The 26,321-nt window shown below is 44.7% G+C and overlaps 1 long non-coding RNA gene across 1 annotated transcript; it reads left to right on the plus strand.

Annotated features, from left to right (window-relative positions):
• Positions 1-5,539: 5,539 nt before the first annotated feature.
• LOC128347222 (uncharacterized) lies at positions 5,540-12,653 on the plus strand. The gene is made up of 3 exons (XR_008317448.1): positions 5,540-5,624; positions 10,502-10,669; positions 11,899-12,653. It is a non-coding gene; the product is annotated as an uncharacterized LOC128347222 (long non-coding RNA).
• Positions 12,654-26,321: the final 13,668 nt, after the last annotated feature.

Here is a 26,321-nt window from a genome sequence, read left to right on the forward strand (position 1 = left end):
ACCACCCTTAATACCAGGCATGTTATTGTAGCCTGGCATGCTCTTAACAACCCTCCTGAGCCTTTTTTTTTTTTTTAAAGTCTCGGCCTCAGATAGGCAGCAAAAACAGCGAGTTTATTAAGCTCTTGGTAGGCTGCCAAAAATGGCTGATGGGATGTGTTTGCCTTTGGGATCCACAAGTCATGCAGGACAAATACTGATTTTCTGTTTGTCTTGGTTTTTAAGAGGACCTGGTAATAACTGCTCGTTGTTTTTGCTTTGTTTTGTTTTTTCTTTCCCTTCAGTTTTCCTCGCAGTGGGGGAGTTAATTGGTTTAGTACAAAGTTCTTTGTGACACTCTCAGATAACATCAAATGAGCTAAGGAGTAAAAAGCCAAACAGGCTGAGATGGTGAGCAGGTGGCAAAACAGAGCTGGAAATATCCTCATCAAGAACTCACGTAATGGAACACTGAAATAAAATACATTGCCCTGATGCTGCAACTGGGTACATCCCAGCTCTGAAAAGAATACAGCCTACAATACAGCTTCACAAAATTTTGCAATACCACTCACTGGTAATTTTGCAATACCACCAGGACAGGTGGCAGCAGCAAAAAGGATTATGAAAGACCTGCAGCCAAAACATTAGTCTTGAAATACCTGAACATGCAACCCACCACTCAGCTCCTAATTGCAGGACCAGGGCAGAATCCCTCTCTCCTACCTCCGTGCATGCTCTCTCTGTCATGTTTCTCTCCTCCCTACCTTCTCTCCCATCTTAAACCACCCTTCCCTCTCTCCTGCTAGGCTGGTTGTTGGGCTGGCTGTCTCTATGGCCCAATTATCACACAAAACTTCAAATAAACGTAGCTGAGGTAGATGATTCTGAATGTCTGCATGGGTGAAGCTGCAGTTCCATCACCCAACTGTGGCTCTATTTTCTCCTCCAAACCTGAATTTGAACCCTCAGTTTGTAGTCAGTTTCACTGCTGAAACCAGAGGTTCCAAAGCACCATTGGCCCTATTTCCATGTAATGCCAAACCAGAGTTGAATGGGGCAGAGGTTGGAATTCATGTATGTCCAAATGTGTACAATCACAGTTTTGCTCCATAAGTGACCTGCGGTTTCCCAAACTCCAATTTGAACCTTATGTTTTTGAGTTCTGCTGCTCCAACCTGAGGTTTGAAGGTGGCAGTATTATGTCCGAACACAGATGCTACCATAACCACAGTTTTGTGCTGTTTCTGGAACCGAAAACATAGAGAGGACAGTGCAGACCCGCCCAGGAATGCACCTGCTCCATGCCTGCTCTGCTTCTCTATGGAAGCCTCTCCAACCATATGCCCCGCCCCCTTTCTCTGCGCTCCTCAAGCCATTGCCCAGCAACAGGGATGCCACCTTGCCCCATCCCAAGCTTCTTAGCCTGTCAAAGGGAAAAGTCAAATTGGAGGAACCCGACTTCCACTTTGTGTCTTTCCCTCTGCCTCTCTGACTGGCTTGTCTGGTGCAGATCAGAAGTTCATAGCATGTGGGCCTGGCCGGGACTCAGAGGAACTCTCAGCAACAGACTGAGAGGCTGCCTGTAGAGGTGCTAGTGGCAAGGACGGCAGGTGTTGCACTCCCTGCTGCCTGCCCAGCCCCACCCTGTTGCCCCACTACCTGCTGTAGCCAAGAGGGTGCCCAGGTGAGTGATTTGGCAGTGGGAGGTGCCCGTGGAGGGCACCCAGGTGGGGGAGCCACCTCGGCAGGCAATGGAGCCAGTGGGGTTGCCCAGGTGAGCTTCACCTGGGGCACCCCTGAACCTTGGGCCAGCCCTGTGGAGGAGACTCATCCCCCCAACCATCTGCAGGTGCACTCACACTCTCTCCCACAACCACCTTCCCATGAGACCCCACAAATGCTCATTCACCCCTAGCCACCCATAGGGACAGCTCTACAGGATAGTGTCCAGCTGCTGTACTCTGAAAACATTGCCAGTATTTTCAGGGCCAGTTCACCCATTAAAGTGAGCTAAGCACCCACTCAGGGCACAAAGCTCACAGGGGTGATGACAGCCTGGGTCACGTGGGACCCAGGGTTCCTACCCTCCACCCCCTACCCGTGCCCCCATACTCCCTCCCCATCAGTGTTCCCTCTAACAAGAATTCCCAGATGTTGTTGACTACAACTCCCAGCATCCCCAGTGGCAATAGTCTTTGCTTGGGAATCCTGGGAGTTGTAGTCAACAATATCTGGGAATTCCTGTTAGAGGGAACACTGTTCCCTATGCCCCCCCCATTGGCCCACCCGGCTACAACAGGCAGCGAGCAGGAGGGTGGGTGCTGTGTGGGCACCAGGGAGCACATGCCTGGCCTCCTTACTGCTTTGTCCACACCCACCTGCTGCTTCCACAGTAAGTGGAGTTGATGACAGTGAGGAGGGCGGGTGAGTGGGGGAGTATTCCCTATAGCCCACCCACCCTCCTCATCACCAGTTAGAGGCAAGTAGAGATGGCAGTGAAGAGGTCAGGTGCATGCTCCCCATCACCCAACTGGCACGACCCTCCTGCTTGCCACCTTGTTGCCAGAAGCAGTGTTTTTGGGCCAGGCAAAAAGGCACCCCTCTGTATGATCCAGCAAGTAGGCTAACAGCCTGCAGTGAATTTTTTACCCCGCACAGCTCAAGCTGTTTGACATGAGCTGGTCATTAGTACAGGCAGAATTTGGCAAAATGCCTACAGGTTAAAGGCTCAAAAGACTGTAAAAGGGTCTTGCAGACTCCTTTTTTATGGAGGCAAGCCTGCTAGTAGACCCATGAAAAGGAAATTGTCATGGGTGAGATACTCCCCCTCTAGAGATATCAGCTGGAAGCTCAGCAAGATGAACCAACATGGTCATTTCCCCTCATCATTAGCTTTATCAAGTGACTGGCAAAGGTAAGGGAGGAGTTGCTCATGGTGAACAATAAATCTGCATCTTTACACCTGGAACATCCTAGTTGCAGGAGGGTAAGCAAACACTGAGCCATTTACATCATACATGTAAAGACTTGCACAGTTTGAACTTGCCTTTGTCCAAAAGGACATACCTGCACTGATCTATCCCACTTTAACAATGGACACTTTTGTTATGTTCCACTCAACGCCCTCTAAGGTGGGAAAGCTGCTTGATTTGATGCACTAACTGCCTCAGGACACATCTGAATATATCTGCTCTAGCTGAGCCACAAGGCTTCATTTGGAATCTTTTTGGACTCTACTCCAAAGCAGCCAAGCTGTGGCAGCTGCCCCTCACTCCTCTTCTCCACTTCTCTGTACTCTCTACTCCCAAGGAAGCTCCAGACCACCCTTCGCACAACAAACATGCCTGGGAAGGATAGGTAATACTAACACCTCCAGCCATCTGAGCCTCCTCACCTCTTTTCCTGCCTGCCTCCCCACTTTCCAGGCACCTTTACTTATTAGAATACTCTAATTAGACTGACACTCTCTCTCTCTCTCTCTCTCTCTCTCTCTCTCTCTCTCTCTCTCTCTCTCTCTCTCTCTTTTAGAAATGCTAACCAATTTACTGAATTTCCTAAACAAACTCTTTTGCTTTCTGTAACTCCCCATTTTTTACCCTAAAGAAAGCCTTGAAACTATAAGTACATCTCCTCGTTCTTTCCATTACACCAGACTTGCTTAAATTGATAATGAGTCAGAACTGCATCCTGATTTGCGTTAATTTTCCCCATGTAAGCAAAAAGCATAGCTGAAGCGTCTAGCCAGCTCTTCGGTGCAGTTTTGGTAATAGCCTGCTGTGGCCAGGAGGGTGACCAGGAGGGCAATGGGGGCAGTGGTGGGGGCACCGGGGTGGAGGAGATGCCTAGGCAGGTGATAAGGGCATGTGGGAGCACCCAGGTGGGCTTCACCTGGTGTGCCTCAACCCTTAGGCTGGCCTGGAGAGGAGACTCTTCCCCCAACCATCTGTGGCTGCAAACACTTTCTTCCTGTCCTCCAAGTGGCTGCCCCACCACCATCTGCGGCTCCATGCTTTCTCCCTGCAGCTGGGAGGAGACATGCAGGTTAGGCAGGCCCCATGTGTGTCAAATGCACACTCTCCCCCACAACCACCTCCATGATGCCTCAGACATGTTAATTCACCCATGCCCCTCTAGGGATAGGCCTGCAGATAGTATCCAGCTGCTGTACTCTTTAGATATTTCCAGTATTTTCAGGGCTGTTCCACCCAATAAAGTGAGCTAAGTGCCCACTAGCAGCAGTGACAGTGTGGGTCAAATGGGACCCATGGTCACCACCCTCTACCCCTTTCTCCCGGCCCACTGCTTGCCCACCAGCAAGGAAGCAGGAAGGAGGGTGGGCTGATGGAGAAATTTGGGGAATTCTGGGTTCATTTAATGAGCAGAGGTCCGCACCATCCATCAAGTTCAAGCTTTTATTGAGCACGACATGCCAGGTATCTCTCTTTTAAGAGCACACACTCAGGCTTTTGGCAAGAGTCTTTTAAACTGTTTACATACAGGCTATAGGATTGAGTACAGAGCCTATCAGAGGCCAAAGCTTCATGGTATATACCAATCATACTAGTATAAGCAGAATAAAGCTTAGCCATTGGTAGACAAGGTGAACCAATTACAAGGCAGAAACCAGCAATAATGCACCAATCAACTTTAGCTGTGCTTATGCCTAGTCAGGCAGGGCAAGCTATGGACAACAGGTGCTTATCTCTAGTCAGGCAGCGCAGAGTATTGTTTCCATGAAAAGGGGCCCTGTAATAGTAGGGTGCAGGAACATGTGACCGTTAGGACTTATGTTGGGAACACAACTAGGTGAAAGGGGATAGTGGCATTTCCCTTCATCAGGGTGCTGGGTGGATGCCGGGGAGCATGCACCTGCCCTCATTGCTGCTGCCTCTACCCACCACTTTAAAGCAGTAGTGAGAGGGAAGGATGATCTTCCTGCTCATCCACCCACCCTCCTCACCGCTACCTCACCTCTACCCACCACTTTCGTGGTGAGTGGAGGTGGCAGCAGCAAGGTTGGGTGAGTAGGTGAGTGTTCCCCATCACCCAACCACTCTCCTCACTGTTGCCTCCACCTCCACCACAAAGGGGTGTGTAGAGGTCAGAGGCGTAATGATAGGGGGGGCAGGGGGGCACGTGCCCCTGGCACCATCTTTGCAGGTCACGTGGGGGGCGCCCCCATGAGCCCCGCTTAAAAATATTTTTTTTAAAAAAATATTTTTTAAAAAATTAAAATCACAGCAGTCAAGGGAGCGCGTCGGCGCCCCCTCCCCCATGAACGGTCCCTTCTGCTCCCGCCCACCAGAATCAGTGCATGCCTGCCTGACCCACAAGACAACCACGTGGTTGGAGAGAGACGACGAGATTAGCAATGTACTCCATGCTGGTAGATAGTTCCTGTGCTGTGTGTGCTGCACAGAAATAACAAGCGATCGTGTTCTGCTTCTACCTGCAGTTTGTGAGCCTAAAGTTGTAACTATTGTTTGCCTGCAAGTTACTTTCTGATTGCAGCAGACAAAAAACGGGCACACCACGCCCCCTTTCCTCATTGGGGTCTGTGCTGAGCTCGTGGTGGCTGAAGTTTTAACTCAGACAAAGCGGATGGCCATGGAAGGATCGGCATCTGGCTTCCATTAGCTTGGGTAAGGTTTGTTCCTCTGAGTTGTTCTAGCCACTGGTGGAGTGGAAGGAGACTTCACAACATTTCCCCCCATAGTGGAAAGATGTGCTGCTGCAGTTTACTCCTAGCCCTGCCCGCTTCAAACGGGTTGTTTGAGTCACAGCTCGGAAGCAAACAGTAGCTAACTTCAGAGTCTTGCTTTAATATCTCCGCTCCTGGCTGGAGATAAAAAGAGTGCTGCATTTTGTACTGCAAAACGCCTCTCCCCCGCCCCTTAGTAGTGCTAGATTTGGAAGGACTGAGGCTGTAAAAACTCCAGGAGTGGCAAGCGCTTATCCTTTGCATGTTGTTGTTTACGCGGAAGTAAAGATTTTTTTGTCGAGGGGACTACGACATATACTACCAAGTAAGTGTGGGACACATATTGCCAAGAAATAGGTATGCAGCTTTAGTGTGCTGCCTCTTCTCATCATGACTCCCTAGAGAGTTTCCTTGAGTTGTTTGGATACAGCCCTCCTCCGCAGCACCTCTGCTCTGCAGTAAGCGAGTGTCTCCTCCCCACCCCACCCCTTTCTAGCCTGTGTGTGTGTGTGAGAGAGAGAGAGACTGCAGCCCCAAGTCCCGCTCCCTGCTGCACCTTGGCTCTTAGAGCCGTCCGTTCAAGCAGGGAGGAGGATTGCACTCTCTGCAGCATGCGGAGGCTGGCACTTGGCTTGTGCTTCCCCCGGAGTGGAGAGGAGCCCCTCTTCTTTCCTTTGCTCACTTTCCCGCATCTTCGTGCCATTTATAGCTACCAGGAATTTTCTGATTCACTGTGCAGCAGCCTGATGAAACAGTTGTGATCTGAAAGTGGTTGGAATCTTCTCCCCCCCCCCCACCAATTTGGATGTTCATGAAAGTATTTGAATGTCCTTGATTATCAATTTCCTTCCAATGTAATTTCCCCTAAGGCAGTGGTTCTCAAAGCTGAGTCCCCAGATGTCCATTGTGTTTGAGATTATGGCAGCTGTAGTCCAACTTCATCTGGGGACTCAAGCTTGAGAACCCTTGTGCTTTTGAACATTTGTAGGATCAGGTATCACAACAGTAAATTAGAAGCAAGCACAGCATGGGCATTTACTAAGTGTGGATGCTGAGAGGTCTATCAATGGCTACTAGTCCTTTATATATTGCTTTCCTGCCAGGATGCTGCTGTGTAACTGTCACTGTACGATATGTATGATACAAGCCAACTTCACAGGGTTGTTGCATCATCATTGCATCATAATTCTGCTGTTTGAGATACAGGCCAACTTCACAGGGTTGTTGTGAGGAAAAACCTTAGTATAATGTAGTATGTATAATCATTGCATCATAATTCTGATGTTTGAGATACAGGCCAACTCCACAGGGTTGTTGTGAGGAAAAACCTAAGTATAATGTAGTATGTATAATCATTGCATCATAATTCTGATGTTTGGGGGGGGGGCGGGGGCACAATTTCAGTGCTTGCCCCGGGCGCCGTTTTCCCTAGTTACGCCTCTGGTAGAGGTGGTGAGGAGGCCAGGCACACACTCCCCATCATCTGCTTGGCACCCACTCTCTTGTCCACCACCTGCTGTGGCCAGGAGGGTGCCCAGGTGGGTGACAGGAGTGATGGTGGTGGGAACTCAGGCAGGTAACAGGTCCCAGAACCACCCACTACAATTATTGTGCATGAGATCTGCCCTAGACACTGGTAGCAGCTGTGCAACTATGTTGTAGCACAAATTCTTCTGAACTATCCCTTCTCTCACCCACCAACCCGCTTACCATCCCCTCCTTCTCATTTCTCAGTGAGTCTTCTGTGCATCTCCCCCAAGAGCCCCTTCCCATCTGGAAGAGCCCCTGGCCATCCTGCAGTATCATTAACTGGGTTTATGCATTGTTGTGTAGAATTCCGAGAAAGTCACAGCTATAAGGAGTGGCAGGCAAGAGTTAATATATCTTTTCCCTGCCAAGGGCAAGTGATCAATGCTGAGAAGACATGATCACACAGAGGACGCCCCCTCTCACATCATAGCCAATAGTTGTTGGGTGACTGATGCAACAGTTGCTGGGTGACTTCAGTGGACTAGGAAGAGGGAGGGGTTATTCTGGCCATCAGCTGGAGGAAATGAACTGGAGTTCCTAGGTTGTCTGCAGCCTGATTCTTGGGTTCAGAAATTAACCACAGATTTGTTTAACTGAACTTTGCCACTACATATGAATGGGGCCTCTCTCTCCCCCTCCCCCACCCCTCATTGATATACAGAGCAGGCAACAGTGATGCAGCAAGAGGAGCAAGCTAACAGCACTGAAATTCCAACTAACTGCACTGGGGAACGAGCAATTTTTGATGACCTCTCCTTCCCCAAGAAGCCCACTATGTCACCCAAAAATATGCCCCTGAGGGCTGCACAGCCCTTAAATCACCCCTTTCCCGGTGCACCCAGTTAATTGGGAAATGCTGTTAGCCCATTCTTCTGGTTGTATCGATGCTTCCTTGCTCTGTATGTCAGCCTGATACATTGCAGAGCCTTTTCTCTTCTATGATTCAGGATCCAGGCCAAGGCAGCTGCTTCTTCCTGCCCACTGCCAGTCCCACACATTTTCAACTTCTCTTCCTGTTCCACCCAGGGCTGGACAATGACATGCTGAGGCCCTAAGCTAGGTCAAGCTTAAAAGGTCCCCGATACATCAGTAGCATTACAAAAAATATTATTCTAACAAAAAGCTCAATGAAAAAAGAAATAATAATGCTAGGCAAAACTTTGCCAAGTTAAGAACTTGTACTATGCAAAGATGCAATAAAAAAAACTAATAATATAACAAGAACAGTTATTTTGCATTAAGCCTAATTGCATTAGAAATATCTTTAAATGAAAATACATACAATTTGAAATTTGGTGTTTGTGTGTGTATTTAAAATTCAGGCCCTAAGCTGTAGCTTACTTAGCTTGTACCTAAATCCGGCACTGATTCTACCCCTTTCTCTCTATTCAAATACTTGAAATTCAGATAACTGCCTTGGGGTTAGTTTTATGAAAGGCGGTATATAAATTGAACAATAAACAACAAAATAAATAAATATCAGCTAAAGAATGCGAGGACAATTTTTCCTTATGCATGGCAAACTTCTTTTCCAAAAGCTCAAAAGGGGGAAGGGAGAGCTGATACTAATAAAAGAATGCCACCTTTTATTACATACTTCCTTCATTACTTCCACATTTTTCAATAATATAAATGGAGGCACAATTATACCCTTGTTCCTTTTGATTTATTTAGTCTGATACCTCCTTACCTAGCTATTGTAAAACAAACTAGACTACATGGGTCATTTATGATGTGATTTAATAAGATGCTTTTTACATCTACCCAGCAGGGAATATAGTTTGTAAGCACCTGGTGAAAAGCACTTTTCCCCTTGGTTCTTTATTTGCATTCCTGGGATTCTGCATAAGAGGCAATTTAAAGGTACAGTGAACACGCTGTTATTAAAGGACAATCTACTCAAAAAAAAGAGCTTCAAAACCCAGAAGAGAAAATGATGATCACATGTTGAAATGAGAGAGGTTGTGACTGCAAGCCTGACAGGTTCCTAACTCTCTGTGAAGATTATCATGCAAATTGTGCCCTGCTCTTTAAAAGAAAATGTGTCTCTAATGTTAAATGTTTATTTATCCATTACAATGATATCTTTGAATTTTAAAAGTGCCATAAATTTTGGAAAAAGTTTTTGATACAAGAAGATGGATCTAAAAGCAAGTATACAGATTACGTGGTGTTTTTGGTTAATCCATTCTTTGATCCAGGCCAGCTTTTGTATGGGGCTTTAGTTACTTTTATTCCTGTCCTGGAATAGAAGCGGGGCTAACAAACAGCCAGCAGCAAGAGCCCTGAAGGCAGACTGCATTTGCCTCTCTGTAAATAATATCTGTCTCATAAACCATTAGTATTCCTGATTCAACTCCACTGCCTTGTCCTTGCATGCCGCAACTCTTCCCTCAAGATTCTGCAAATGCTTATTTGTTCCCAAACTTCATGAACACCTTTGGAAAAGGAAAAGATTATTCGTATTACAAGCTTGAACATTAGCCAAGTGGTACCTGCAGATGAGGAATTTTCAAGAGCTTGATGAAGTTCTAGATTCCTCCCATTAATCTAATAATAGATTTCCAGCATATGTACAAATATAAGAGATTCCACTATCATTTATGTTGCCTCCTATTGCATGATCTTGATAGTAATGTGATAAAAGACTTTGTCCCTTAATTGGTTATGGAGCAAAGTCCAAGAGTGGGAGGAAGAAAACACACACACTCCTGCTTATCCTCCATGATGGGGATGGTTACACCCTCAGATTTTGCCTCTCAAGCGACTCAAAAGGGCCCTAACTTAACCTAATGGAATGAGGAGGCTTCATTACATTAAAATGGTGTTGATTCACTTGTTAGTTTTCTACTTTCCAATACAAACTCATTTGTTTCCTGTGTAACAGCTAAATTTTGTTATGTTGCTATCAATATTCGAAGATCTTTGTTCACTGATAAGTAAAAAATAATAATTCTTATTATTGTTCACACTGTAATATGTATGTATCTATGTTTATGTATCTATGTCAATGACCGTAAATTTAGTAAAGTAAAGTAATGTGTTGGTTTTTTTCAGATGCCCAGTGTTACAATCCAAGGAAAGAAGACTTCTCCCTACCCTTGAATTTTGCAGTTTTCAGTCATTTGTGATGTAATATTTGAGGGTAGGGGGGAGGAAGACACCCCTTGTAGGCCATCCAAGGGGGTTGCTAGCCACTACAACCAAATGTTGCCAATGAAGTGACTAAAAATGCCCCAATTTAAAGCAATAGAACTATTCATTATATTTAATTAATACTATTTTCAGTTGCTTCAGGGGCAAAATCCAAGGGTTGAAAGAGGAAGCCACTCCCACAGAGAGGAGAAACAGCCAGGCTTAATCCAAGCCAATACATGCCCTGGGGACTTGAATTATGCTGATATTCAACTACTAATATACAACTACCAAATGGAAGAATTTCATTAAGCATTGATGGTTAGTATGGAAGAACTAAGGCCCCCAAACTCATTACCTGCACATTAATCACTAGGCTTGTGCAAAATTGGATTGGTAAAATTGGACATGATCCGATTTTACCCCAAACAGAGGGGTTTGGAGAGAGTCAAAACCCAAGCTTGCCCAGCCCAGTTGGGATTGGACTTTTCTGGCCTCCTTTTGAAAGAATTGGAGCTTTCTGGACTGCTATTTATTTTTTGCAATCGCGGCTGGGCAAGGAGGGGGTGCAAGGGATCCATCTTCTCCCTTCTAGCTGCCCATGCACACCTCCTAACAACCCATGCACACCTCCTTTTGAAAAAGTTTTAAAGCCAATTTTTAACACATAAGCAGCTATTTCCAGGGTTCTCCTATGGTTCTCTGATGTTACATCACTTTTCCTTAGATTCTCTGATGTTACAACACTTCTGATGTGACTCTCTAGTGAGAGGTCACTTTTCTTCTGGGTTCACAGTGGGTATCCACGGTTACTTTTTAAAAAATGTTTTAAGGTTTGTCTGACCCCGACCCTGACCCTGACCCTAACCCCAACATGCAGAAGGTCCAAACATGCGATCACAGCTGGGTGGGAGCAGAGGGGCTCCATCTTCTCCCTTCTATCTTTCTGCCTGCCCGCCCATGCACATCTAGCCAACTTTTAACTCATAAAAATTGAGTATTCACAGTGAGTATCCATGGTTACATTAAAACCCCAAAATTGGGTTCACAGAAAGCATCCACAGTTACTTTAAAAAATGTTTGAAGGTTTGTCCGACCCCAATCCTGACCCCAACTCCAACATGCAAAAGGCCCAAAGGACGCAGAACTGACATTTTCAGGGTCAGATTAGATTGGGTCAGACCTGATTCCAGCTTTTTCATTTAATCACATCATCTGGCAAGGGAGCTTGCTATCTAGTCTTGCAGTCCCGCAATATTATTGTAGTAAAGTGTATTTAACAGAACGGTGGGGACTGAAAGCTTCCCAGAGGTGTCTGGGAAGAAGGACTTCCTGGTTGTTTTTAGTGTATGTTAGCTACAACATGACTGCTGAGATCAGAAGTCGTGATGTTCGGTGTATGTATTCTTTAGTCTCTGAAATAAACCATTAACTTCATCTCAATAGAAGCAAGTTTTGTTCAGTTGTGAAAATGAGAGGCTGTGCTCTGACCACGATTCAAACCATGTTTGAATCCCTAGTTACAGCCCTTTATTCCTTGTTTTCTACAGGCACCTACCTGAAGCGGGCGCTGAGCTGAGTTTGCACAAGCCACACAATAAACCTAGGAGGCACCAAAGACACTCTTCACCCAGGATGGTCTTAATCCTAAGGGTGGCCCTGGCAATAGCACTGTTCATGAATTCGTCATGTGTATAAAAGCGAATGTGTGAAGGAGGAAGCAGGATCAGAACTGCTGACTCCCACATGTTAACTTAAACCTCTAAACAGAGCTTATACATGTACAGCTTCTGCATGCACAGACGCCACTCCTCACCCCTTATAGCTTGTACACACAGAGTCTTTGTTCACAAGTTCAACTGAACACATGAAGGTCAGGGGCAGGCCGAGTAGAAACATCTGGTTCCCCCCTGTGCTTTTATTTCTACAGACTAGGATGCATGTACAGTCCTGCTGTGTGTATGATTCAGGAGGATAACATAAAGGAAGATCTGTTTGTTAATAAAGTCTTCATTAGTTCTAGTTAGTCACAGAATGTCTAAAGGTGGTGTGGGAAATATTATTAGTTTGTGCAGTTCAGCAGAGATCCCATCACATCAATCACTGTAATTAGGAGATTAAAATACCCATCTGCTGCACTGCTGTTTTAATCAGTCAGTAGGTAAATGAGAAAGTACTGTCCTCTAGGATGAATATAGGCAATGTGTTTTATTATATTGTTAAATCAACCCTAACTCATGATAACAGACCTAAAGAAAATACCCCCCACCAAAAAGAAAAAATAGCTCTTTAACATTATACTAGAGATGATATATGGGTGCTAGTTTAAAGGTTTATAGTTTATTAAAATCAATAAAACATGATCCCAATTTCTTGCTTTATTGCCCAGGATTTTGCCTTTCACTTACATAAGAACCTGTTTCCTTCTGAGCTTTATGAAATGATAGCATTTCCCTCTGAACCTTTTTGTATAACTCTCTCTGGCTATGTACAGTTCACTGAACCAATGAGCTGTTTGTGAACCATATGCCTTTCGTTTTATTTTTCCACAGCACATTTTGGCAAAATGGTTTGCTTTTCTATGTTATACCCCTAAAGACCCATAAACAAGCAATTTATTGCCAAGAATATCTCTAGAAAGTATAGCACAATGCTAACACAAACTCTGGTGGTTGTTTTCTGGCTGATTTCAGGAGAAAAGACCCACCAATTCCTAATCAAAACATTTATCTTCATGCAATTCTTGATATACATTAAGCCTGTTCCCATGAGCAGCCCTATCTGGGTAGAGCTGCTCATGTGGAATACCAGGATCAGGCCCAATCCTGGCACTGCCCCGCTGGGTAGCCTGGGTTTTTTCCCCAAGCTAAAAGTGAGGTGTGAAAGCACATGTATGCCCTCCTACCCCACTACCTGGTAGTGTGGCAGCATGGGCTTCCTGCAGCCCTGTTCAGGCTTCTGGCAGCCCGTGCTACCATAAAGGCTGGGGAAAGGAGCACTCCAGCCTCTAGAATGACTTCAAGGCAGTGTGCAAACAGCGCTGTGCATTGTGGACTTTCTGGAGGCAAGGCATCCTTCCTCCAGCCTGTTTGTTGCTGTGGCACTTGCCATGGTGTCACTTATCCGGAAGCATGATGCAGTGAGTGGCCAGGCAACAGAGAGGTCAAGGGAAAGTAAGAGTGATTCCCCTGGCCATGGTTAACAAGGTTGTGTGCACAGTTTCAGTGAGTATGGCCAAGATTCCACTATGGTTTCTTCCATAATTATTTAAGAACATTTAAAAAGCCTTACTGGAAGAGGCCGACGGATAGTTTGATTCCTCTCAGCTCCCCCAGTTCTTTCTCTTTTTTCCCTGTAGAGGCCTCTCTTTCTGGATTATTCTTTGCTATTTTATTATTTTATATTTTTTATTCTACTTTTTATCACTTGGGAGATTATTTTTAGCCCTCCAGGATGGGCAGAAGGAATTGCATAGGAGCTGGTCTCCCTGCCTCAGTCCCAGCGTCAAAGAGACGCACCAAGCAGCTGAAGTTGGACTCTTTCTTGCCTTCGGTGAGTGCCTCGACTCCTATTTCACTACAAAACAGATTTGCCCCGTTAGAGGATATTTGTGCCTTCACAGAAGCTGCTGCTGGGGATGATTTTGTCGACCCCCCCCTGAATGGCTCTTCACAGGAGACGCAGCGTAGCATTGATCAAAACGTTCTTTTATCTCAATTCTGCAATTTAACTGCAGATACGCTGCAATATATTCTACAAACATTAAAGAGACTGGAATCTAAAACAAGTGAGATCATGAAGCTTGTTTTAACCCAAAGCCAGTCTTGCTCCTGTTTCCATCGTGAAGGCAATACTAAAACAAAGACAGCCTCACCAGTTAATGGGCTATCGGTTAATGGGCAATTAAATTGTATATCATTCCCTCCACCTGACAACAAAGCTAACCTCAGACTTCAACCTAATTGTGTTATGCTTTCTGTTCCTCGTCAGTCATGCTATCGTTATAACTGGATCCACAAATCTGCTATTCTTCGCTCATTAAGCTCCTTAACTGCCCGTTCTATCTCAAGCTATGATCTTATTAAATATGAACATTTACCAGTTGTGAATCATAACCAGAGGATTCTACTCACATTCAGGAATTCCAGCTTCCCAGAGTTATTTTTTCGATCAAGAGAGTATCTGGCCAGATTCAATATTTCAACCCAGAGATGTTTTGTAAATGCTACTGTTAAACCTCTAGCTATGAGGGAGATAAATCCGCCACTCTCTGCGCCTCGCCCTCAGCCTCGCAGCCTTGAGAGAACTAAGCTAAGCAGCAAAACATCCAGGCCTAAGACAACATCGCATTCCATACCTCAAGGTCAGCATCCCTGTGTACTTTCAATTAAGACTCCCTCCCAAGAGAAAGGAGCTGAGGCAGAAATTTTAAACTCTTATGCTGCTCCAAAGCTTATTTCTGCATTACAGGACTATGCTGATATACTTCCCCAACCGGATACTATAAAGTCCTTGCTTGAGGTAGCCGACGATTTGGCTGAACTGAGTAAACAAAGTCAGGCTGCTTCTCTCTCCACAGCTGGGAATTCCTCTCCAGTTAACCATCTATCTGCTGACGTTCCAGTGGATGTGGATACGTTGAAATTGGTACACATGGCATTACAAGAAAATGGCCAAATTGAGGAAGACCATTGGGCGGGCTTGGCAAACGACCCCCATTTCTGTGCAATTTTTTCCTTGCTAGATTCTAAACAGCACTCTTCCCCTGCTAAAGCTTTAAAAAAGACTGGTGCTAGGCCTCTCCCAGATGACAACGATAATGGTCCCTCATTTCCAACTTATAAGGATGCTACCGCTAACGCTGTTGATACTGCAAGTGCCTCACCTTCCCCTTCTTCTGCTACTCCAAGAGTTACAGAAGACCCTATTGTTCTCTCCTCTGATGATGACACAAGCCTGATTTGCATTTCAACTACTCCATCTCCTCAAGATGATCCTACCTCTACTTCCAGATTATCTGCACCAACCAATATCCCCAACTGCTCTTTGTTGCCAGAACCCCTGGCCACTGATGCCACTCTATGTGAACCTGAAACTAACTCTACTCCCGCGGCTACCCAGATTCCAACTGATTGACTTTTGGCTGGGCCAGAACAGATATCGATCTTAGCCTGGAATGTCGGCGGTTGGAACAGCAAACGTCGTGACCCGGACTTTTCAACTTTTGTTTCCCACTTTGACATTTTGATGATCCAAGAAACTTGGCTAACAGGAGACCTTTTTCTCCCTGGTTATACACCTTTTCTACTAGCTGCCAAGGCTGAGGGGGGCAGGGGTAGACCGAAGGGTGGTCTTGCGGTCCTTGTATCTACATCTCTGCAATGCAAATTGTCTTATCTTGGCTCCCTTGACCCTTATGCATTAGCTGTTCTACTTACTTCTGGGGTTTTCAGTTTAGTGCTGATAAACATCTATATCCCACCTTTAGGTTCACACTCTTGTGTTAGGGGGGTATGGCTAAATTTGGAAGCATTTATTACTGATATCCAGATCTCACAGCATAATTCACATTATGTACTGGCGGGAGACTTCAATGCCCGTACTGGTTTGGATGATCGAGCTCTTTATTCCAAATTTGACTGTTACCCTCCAACTGTAGAACCTCCATTCCCTTTAATCGTTAGACGCTCTAAAGACTTTAGAGCTAATGCTTCCGGTTTAACCTTACTTCAGTCATTTAATAAGTTGGATTTGCACTGTCTCAATGGAGCGGTTCACACTGATTTTCCCGCAGAGTTTACTCACTGGGCGGGAGCTAGACCTTCCTTAATTGACTATATGGCTATTTCTCGTGGTTTGGCCTCAGCTGTTAGGAACTTTCAAGTTGTTAATCGACCAGAGAGCGATCATTTCCCCCTGCTTCTGAATATTGGTTGGAAAGGCCTTGTTAGGTTAGACTGCAGACAAGATCTTTGCAGGAATGATGGACCTATACACCAGCGAGTGAGATGGTCTCCTTTCTTGCTTAATCAAGTAAGCTTGTTCCTAAATTCTCAGGATGCCATCTCTCTGCTAGATGCCCTAGTTGGGAAAGGATTACAGATTTCCTCTCCATCTATCTTAGATCTTTATGATAGCCTAATTAGTCTCCTTTCACCCATGCTCACCAACTCCTGTCCACCAGCTAGTCAGCGCCATAAAACCCCCTCCCGTCCATGGTTTGATTCTGAGTGTCGCGCTGCCAAGAGGGCCCTCATTCAGGCTCTTAAATCCCATGCTGAAGGTACCTCTGTATTCAGTTCGCAGGATTTACTTAATCTGAGGCATCAATATAAGAAATTGTTGAAATCCAAGAAATTCCAATTTACTAAAGAAAAATGGTCTGAACTAATTGACGCGGCTAAATCAAGGAATCAAACAAGGTTTTGGCGACTGATCTCTTCTCCTCACGTGAGAGCTCCCTCCTCGCCGACCTTTATTGTTCCCGCGGAATCATGGGAGCGTCATTTCCACAAACTCTACAGTCAAACTGATCCTACAGAAGCTAAGCTAGAATTAAATACCTCTGACCTTTCCTATTGGAACCCAGTTACATGCTCAGAAATTGAGGCCCTTGTCAAACAAACTAAATCCGGTAAAGCTCCCGGGATCGACCGCATCATTATTGAGATTATACGCACTAACTTAGAATGGTGGGCCCCTGTTCTTGCGTCATTATTCTCATTTATCGATAAGACTGCGAAAATTCCTCAGGATTGGGGGGTTGCTTTAATTATCCCTATTTATAAAAAAGGAAGCAGACAAGATCCCGCAAATTACCGCCCAATTAGCCTCTTGAGTATTATCTCTAAATTATATGCGAAACATCTCCTGATAAAACTGGCTGACTGGATTGATGCCTATAACATCCTGGCTCCTGAACAAGCCGGATTTCGTGAAGACCGATCGACCATTGAGCAGGCCTTTATACTCCAACATCTGGTTGAGAAATATACTTGTAAACCTGGCTCTGCCCTCTATGCGGCATTTATCGACTTAAAATCTGCCTTTGATTCCATCTCTAGGGGCCGCCTTTGGGCTAAGTTGAGGGATTTATCCATAGATAAGCGTCTCCTATTACTAATTTATAAGCTACATGAAAATACATCCTTAAGAGTTCGTTGTAGTGTACGGGGTCACTTATCTGCTGAAATCCTCACACATAGAGGAGTCAGACAAGGGTGTATTCTAGCCCCTTTTTTGTTTAACATCTATATTAACTCCATAGTAACTCATATGAATGCTCCTTCTATTCATCCGCCCAAACTGGCTCATAAACATATATCAATTCTCCTGTATGCCGATGACATGGTTCTCCTGTCACTGACTCCAGTCGGCCTAAGGCGGGCACTTGCATCACTTAGCTCTTTTTGTGCAGAGGAGGCCATTGAGGTAAACTACCAGAAAACTAAAGTACTGGTATTTGCCAAACGCCCCAAGCCCCATGTATGGAAAATAAATGGCCAATTAATTGAACAAGTTAAAATATTTAAATACCTTGGCATAGTCTTCCATGCTTCGGGAGGCCGTCAGGCCCACCTGAACTATACCACACAGAAAGCTCAGCTTTCGGCCAACTTAATTAGATCTTTTTATTTCACGAAGGGCGCTGCATATATACCTGCTGCTATTAAACTCTTTGCAGCTAAAGTACACCCACAGCTTACATATGGTGCACAATTGGGCCCTTTCTGCAATTTTTCACCTCTGGAGGCCATACAGACAAAATTTCTTAGATCCATCTTCCAGGTCCCAAATAGTGTCTCAAATGCTGCTATTAGACGGGAGGCAGGCCTCTATACTTTGGAATCGGCTTATTGGAAATGTATTTTCCTATTCTGGTTAAAACTGAAGTTCTCACAAGTGGGATTAGTCCCTCTTATTATGACCGACTCCTTTGATTCGAGATGGAAACGGTCGCTTAAAATAAAATCTCAACTTTATGGGATCCCACTTGAAGAACTTGTTAGGATGGGCTCTACTACAGCTACGAAGGTTATTAAACAGCGAATAATTGATACTGACCTACAGGTTGAAGCCTCCAAAATATCTAGAGGTTTGTATATAGGTAACCAGCTCTACAATCTTAAGCCTGCTGATTACCTAAGTAACATAACTTTTCCTAAATTCAGGCGTGCCTTGACCCTTGCACGTCTTAATGTTCTTCCAACATCTGTGCTTAAGGGAAGGTTCAAGGGGATTCCTTATGTTTTGCGCCTCTGCCCTTGTGGCTCAGGTGCTATTGAGTCGACTGCACATTTTATTCTTTACTGTGACCTCTACAGGGATGCCCGTTTAGTTTTTATCTCACCCCTGTTGAAGTCTTTTCCTGGCCGCTCAGATGACTTTTATCTTGATTTATTACTGACTAAATTTGATAGTATGAGCACTAATTCTGTGGCCAAGTTTTGTTACGTTGCATGTAAGTTGCGTACTACTATTTTATGATGTTGTATTTTCTTTTTCCTTTTGCTTGTGTTTGTTCTGGTCACTGATCGAAATAAAGCTCGTACTACTGGAAGAGGCCCTAGTCTAGTATCCTGTTTCTCACCACTGAGAAAAAGACCCTGGAGAGTTGCTGCCAGTTAGTATGGTCAATTCTGATCTAGATTGATCAGTGTTTTGACTCATTGTGAGGCAGTTTCATAAATGAAAACTGATAGATTCATTTCAATGAATGGTATGTGCCACACTCTGTTACATTCCCAATCTAAACCCAGAATGGAATGCATATGCAAAAGCCAGCATCCATGTATGTACCATTCTCTCTGGATGAAGGTGTCAATGGATACATGTTTATTCTCTCTCCCTCTCTCTCAAAAATAAATGTGTGTATGGTGTGTGTATAGTATATATTTAATAATGATAAGAGGGTTTTGGTTTTTTTAAAGGAATTGCATTAGACTTCCAGGATGAATTTTGCCCCCTTACTGGCTGATCCAACACTTACAAATCAGCCTCCTAGTATTAATAATGGAATGTAAAGTTTCAATTAACAAGCTGGATTTACATTCCTCTGCCAACAACATATCTGTTCCAGCTGTGGAATTAGCAGGCATCTTTCTTTGAAACTATTCCTCTCATGCTATAATTCAGTCAAGTAATATGCATTTCCCGGTTAGTTTTGATATGTACCAATAAAAACAAAGGAAACTAGGAATCCAGTTCCCAGGTTTCTGAACATTTGCTGTCTCCAGAGCTATTTTTGTGTCTCATATTTATATATGCAAGAGCAGACTGCTTCAGTCTGAGGTTCTCTCAACCTTTACTTACAAGTAAAAAAAAACACTCAGTAGTTCCAAGAATACTTCAGAAAGCACCCCAGTTGCAAGGAACAAGGATATAGGAACCTTTAAAAGCACTGCTAAAGGTTACAGAGACTTTTGCAGCGCCCTGGATGCAGAATTGGGCTCAGGCTAGTGTTTCTTAGTTTGTTACATTACAGATTAAAAAACAATACAACAGTTGTAAGGATATGCAAAGCACACAAAAGTAAAATAAGAAAAAGAAGTCTAATGCGAGCTGACTAACAAACTGTTCCTTAGAATAAACCTTTCCCCAAAGCCGAAGCCCTGGCTTCTTTCCTGAACTTACCAAATCCATGGTAGAGACTTGAAGCCCCTGCAGTCCTAACTTTGCCCTGCCTGGCTCCAACTGAGACCAAAGAACCCCTTCTCTTCCTGCCACAAGGCCCTCAAGGTCCCACCCACCATGTGCTGAATGGCTGATCCCTAGAGGTCACTGCCTGTCTGTCAAGACAGGGTTAACTTCTGGTTCACTCTTTTGGGGAAGGAGGGGCCGTTCACTACACATTCATTCATTCATTCATCATATTTATATCCCACCTGATATGTCTATCTCTAGGTGGTGTACACAATTTAAACACAATATAAAGCAGAGTAAAAAGGAGTTCTATTGGCAAATTTCAGGGGTGGCCATGGGATGCAGGTTTGCCTCCCGAATTGGCCAACCACTTTATGGGCAACTTGGAGCAACAATCCACTGTGAAGAACAATGATTTTGTGCCCCATATAGAGGCTTACAGAAGAATTCTGGATGACATTTTTAGTGTATGGACAGGACCAGAGGAGTTGTTAAAAAAAAAAATTCAGAATGTTTTGGATACCATTCATCCTACTATCAAATTTCAAATCTCTTATGACACTGTTTAGATGTTGATGTTGTTAGGAAAGGCAATAAGCTTACTACAGATCTGTACAGAAAATCTACACACATGTATTCTTTTTGAAATTTGACAGCTATCATCCAGTTGATCTTAAAATAAATCTTCCATATTCTCTCATGTTGAAATTATGTAGAAATTTCATAGATCTGGATGCTTTCAATAGACAGACCAATAATTTGAAAACACAACTTTTTCAACTATGCAAATTATTTTTTAAAAAAATCCTTTTATAGGGTTAAGCTTTTGGACTGCGGATGCTTTCCATCAATTTGCCTGGAACAGACGCTAACCAGCCTGGCTCTCCCCCACTCCCAATCCCTTTCTGAAAATCAGTTGGCTATTTTTCAACTTGGGCTATTTTCCAGTCCTCTGGTACAGAGCCTGATTATAGGGATAAGTTTTATATATTTCTGTAAGGAGGCCAGCAATTTCACATTTGAGCTCTTTAAGGATGCTCGGGTGCGGATGGATGCCATCTGGCCCTGGCAGTTTGTTAATTTTTACAGACAGTTCAGAACATCATCTCACATCACCTCTGCCTAACACTTCTCTAGCCTCTGTCCCTGAGAAGCTCACTTCAGGCACAGGTATACACTCAGTGTGATAATAGCTTCATTTGCACAGGCCTTCCGATTTCTTAACAGAAGATTAAGTCTGGGAGCATGGCAGAAGCGGGACTTGACAATTTTATAACAGACTGTTTTCCCACAAAAATGATGGCAACTGCCTCCCTAGCTGAATGCATACAAGGAAACCAGAGCTGAACATTCTATTCATAAAATCAGTACTATTCTCCTAATCCATGTGCCCTTGCATTGTCGGCAATCTAACTCAGTCAGAAGGAGTGAGAGAGATTCACAAGCTGCTGCACCTGTTGAATGTATGCTGGTACATTTACTAGAGTAAAGAGGTTCCCAACTGGTCGTACTCCAGATGTTGCTAAACTACAACTGCCATCATGCAATAAATTGTAGCTGGGGATGTTGGGAGTTTTAGTTCAGAAAATTCTGGAGTACCATAGGTTGGGAACCCCTGCTAGAGTAGATGGAATTTTGAGGAATGTCTGTGCCTGTAGAGATTCATAAGGCAAAAATTGATCAGGTGCATCTGTTTTGGGGAAGCTGCATCTATTGGGTTTCTGTCTGTTTCCCAGCTGTCATAATAAACTCAGCCAAAAGTCTAAACCGCCCTGAGCCATTTTTGGAAGGGCGGTATAGAAATCGAATGAATGAATAAATAAATAAATAAATGTCTACTTGGTGGCAGCGGTTAAACTTGTAATTTTCGGGGAGATCTGTAGCACATGGTAGCAGCAGTGCAGATCCTCCACAGCAGTTAATGTGTGTCCACACTATTTAGAGCAGGAGTGAAAATGGTAAGCATCTTAACTGTTATCTTAAACCCAAGGGGTTTTTTGTTGTTGTTTTTATTTGCTGTTCAGGGCAGGGTCATAAAGCATTTTTCCATTTTAATCACATACAAGCTTACACCTTGAGACCAAAGGAGGTAATAAATTGATTTCATGTAATTTGGCAGGTGTTTTGTGTAGTAATCCATCACCACACTAGGACCGTGATGCAACTAGGGGTGTGCATGGAACCGTCTGGCCCGGTTCAGTTTGCCAGTTCGGTCTGGCCCCCCATCGAATCCCCCTGGTCAGGTCCAGTCCCAGACCGGACCGTGAATTTTTTTAAAAATTTAAAGTCAAGGAAATAACTGTAGCCCCTTTGGGGGGCTTGCTGAAGCCACAGGGGGTGGGGTCCTGTGCGGGTTCCCTCTCCCCTCCGCCAGCCTTCCTCATCACCGCCGTGGCCGGATAAGTGAAGCATTTTCGGCCCTTTCAGGCCTCCATAAGAGCGAGCAGCCGCCATTTTGGTGGCCGCCGCACATGCACAAATGCCCTCAAATGCACAAATGATTTTAATTTTTTTAAAAAAAATTCACGGACCTGCTGGACCAGACCTGGCGGTCTGGTTCCGGTCCGATGGAACCGGGGGGGGGGTTCGGTTCAACCCCCAACCCCCAACCCCCCGGACCGGACCGCTGGACCGGTCCACACATCCCTAGATGCAACTTCAAGAAACAAGATGGTACATTTTGTCAGAGAAAGCTGTTCCTCAGCACTGAACTTTATTGTGTTTGCACACACACATACCCTGGCCCTCTCTCCATACCAGATCAAGATGTCTTTTAGAATACTATTGTTACGTGGTTTTTGGCAAAGTTTAGATTTGGACTACATTTTGTGATTACCATCCTCATAGGGACAGAGGAAGCTGCCTTATACCGAGTCACATAATTGGTTCATATAGCTCAGTATTCTCTATTATTGGTTCATATAGTTCAGTATTATTGGCAGCGGCTTCTCCAAGTAGTGATGTCAAAACTGGTTTGGCTCAAAGGCTCGCCCTTGTGCTAAACGGTGGGGGGGGGGGTGGTCCGAGGGTGAGTTGAGCCAAGCCCTCGCCTTGTGAGCCGGTTCGATGGTATAATTCTGAAGGGGTATCCAGCAAGGATTCACGTTGACATGTAAATGGCTGTGGGGTGGGGGAGGTCTCAGGCTGTCCTTTTCCTTGAAAAATCAAGCTGCTGTGCAGTGTGATGGCAGTGGTGGCAGCTGCAGTGGCGGTGGGGATGGTGGTGGATGCAGCGGCGGGGCTTCATTCCACCCTCCTGCTGGCCTTCCAAATGATCGCTTGGGCCAACTGCTTCAGGCTTCTCTACCTATGCATGTATGCAGAGGCCCAAAATGGGCCACAGCCAGCCCAGGATGTTATTTGAGAGGCTGGTGGGAGGAGTCCCCGCCAGGTTTTACACAGATGCAGCAGAGTGGGCGGTGCTCCAGCTGCCCACATTGCCTTGCACAGTATGTGAGCCATTATTTCTAGAGCATAACAATTCTCCCCCCCGCCCCCGCACACCTGATTATGGAAAGGCAACCCAGTGAAGGGAACACGTACATCCTTACTGTGTGCACTGCAGACTGATGAAAAATTATAATCCAAACCAATATGGTGGCCACACACGCATGTAACACAAAACCGCGGTTAAACAGGAATGCGGTTGGAACTCCGTTATATCCAAATGCGTGCAACCACAGTTTCAAGTCAAAAGTGACCAGCGGTTTACCTTGCCAAACTCCAATTTAAATCTTTGGTTTGTAGTAAGTTTCAGCGCTCCAACCTGAGGCTTAGGGGTGGCAGCATTACGTCCCAATGCGGATGCCACCGTAACAGTGGCACTGAGCAATCTGTTTGTGGTTGGCACATCAACCATTTGTGGTCAACCTGCTGCTGGTGGAAATGTTCCTGAAGGACTTGGTCCATGTGTGTGACCCTCAGGAGGTGTTGTTGGGGTTCCTGCAGAAGGGGTTCCTGGGCATCACTGGGTGTATAGAGCACACACATGGAAATTTTAATGGGATCAGAGATAGAAATCACCTGTCTCTGCTGCACCATTTTAAAGGCTGCCAGCATATTGATGTTAAATAAAGTTTCAGCAGTCTGGAATAAACCTGTGTGTTTCTTTACAAATGCAAAGTTCCCTCCCTAAGATCTGGCCAGTGGTGGGGAAGGCAATGTGCAGTTTAGGTGGCTGGATGCAGCAGAGGAGAACATATTTCCCCCACCTCACCCTTCCACTTGCTATGTACAGAATGGATGGCTCTGGAGGCCAATGGTGATTGCAGAGCTTACTTTTAATGAACCATGAGGTCTGTCAATCCATGGATCATTGGGGTCAGAAACCATAGGGTGAGGTGGGAGGGTATTTTGTGTTATCTGGCAACCATGGCCAGTAGAATGGCAAGTTGGTTTCCCCAGGCCCCCCACCCCAATGCAGCCCACATCCAGTTAAATGCCTTGTGGTTTAATAAAGTGTCCCCCTTGATGACTGCCCCCCCAACCCCCCCACATGTGGATGTGCTGCTCTACAGACCTGCCTATGAAATAATTAGCACATGATTCAGTGCTCTGGTGAATATTCATAGCAATGACATCGCTGGGAGTACAGCGAGGAAGGGGTTAAACTATCATCAGCCTGACGAAGCCAGCCGGCAAAGCCAGAATGACCCAAGTGCAATCGACATGCCTCCTTGGGGATCGTGGCCAATGGCAGCTGCCTGGACGACATGCTGACACCATGTTTCAGTCTGGCAAGGTGAGTGGTGCACGGCTGCCTGGGATACGGCCTCAGCAGCGGAGGAGCCGGGAGGGGGCACCTAGACCTGAAACTGGAGGCTACTAAACTGCAGTTGGATGGATGTCTGCTATGCAATTCAGTTTGAAAAATTAACTGCGGGTTCGTCAACCTCCAGTTTCACATTGCGTGTGAATGCAGCCTGTGTCGCCAGTTCAGTTAATTTATCACCAGTGATTTAACCTGGATCTCTATCCAGAGTTCAGGATTCTGCTTATTACGTTAGGAACAAATAATTGGAAATCTTGCCATTGGTTTGACCATGCCTGGACACTTTTAAAACACATATCCATCCTCAAAATATTCACTCTAGTATTTTATTTTATTTTATTTTATTTTATTTTATTTTATTTTATTGTTTGAACTGAGAGAACTTTCACATCCTCCTTTTTCTCTCATTCCAATGGAATACAGTTACTGCCTTATTCCTTACAATCCACTAGAGAGTTTTAACTTGTAGATTATCACTAGCTAAATGCTGGTCTTTAAATTTGTTTGCAAATTGCAGTGTAAGTCACTGATTGATACCCTCGACTTTTGAGGGTGCATTAACATTGTAGACTTTGTCACCTTATCTTGTTCAGTCATTTTATTTAAAGTCCTTTTTGTGGAAAACTATTTTACATCTTAGCTGTCTATACGATTATATCTTTGTCTTCGCTTCATTTTCCAGTGATTTATTACAAAGAGCAGTAAATTCATAGTCTAAAACCTGCCTTTCTAAGCGATAGTGTTTTGTCAGATAATACATGCTTTGTAAATGCTGCTCTCAAAGGAGTTTAAAGAGTTTTGAATATCATTTGGAATGGCACATAAAGTGTGTAAGAAAGGGGATGTGAACAGTATCCTCCTCTGACATACTTTACAGGTTGGGAAATTGTATCAGAAAAGGCCATTTCTCAAGTTTGGCCTGCCTAGTTGCATTGTGTAAAGAGACTCCCTGGAGTCAGGATCTGCCAGCTCCCAGAGTCTCAACTGGATAGGACCGCAATACCACCACAGACCTCAATATATGTTTAGGTACATAGGAACATTGGAAGCTGCCATATACTGAGTCAGACCATTGGTCCTTCTAGATCAGTATTGTCTTCACAGACTGGCAGCAGCTTCTACAAGGTTGCAGGCAGGAATCTCTCTCAGCCCTATCTTGGAGAAGCCAGGGAGGGAACTTGGAGCCTTCTGCTCTTCCCAGAGTGGCTCCATCCCCTGAGGGGAATAGCTTACAGTGTTCACAGTTCTTGTCTCCCTTTCATATGCAACCAGGGCAAACCCTGCTTAGCTAAGGGTACAAGTCATGCTTGCTACCAGAGGACCAGCAATCCTCTAGGCCTGTGGAAATAACTGACTATCAATCATCTTTATTACAGTCAAAGACCAGCACAGGATATAGTACAATGAACTAAAGCACATTAAAATTAATATAAGGCAGATAGATACAGCTAAAAAGTCCATGGCTATAATTAACCTATAAAATAGTAACTATATTATTATTAGTGAAATACAACTCTAAAACTGTATGAATAGCCACATCTGAATAATGTGCACAGCCCT

This window comes from Hemicordylus capensis, chromosome 2 (assembly GCF_027244095.1).
Source record: "Hemicordylus capensis ecotype Gifberg chromosome 2, rHemCap1.1.pri, whole genome shotgun sequence".
In the NCBI taxonomy this organism is placed as follows: Eukaryota; Metazoa; Chordata; class Lepidosauria; order Squamata; family Cordylidae; genus Hemicordylus; species Hemicordylus capensis.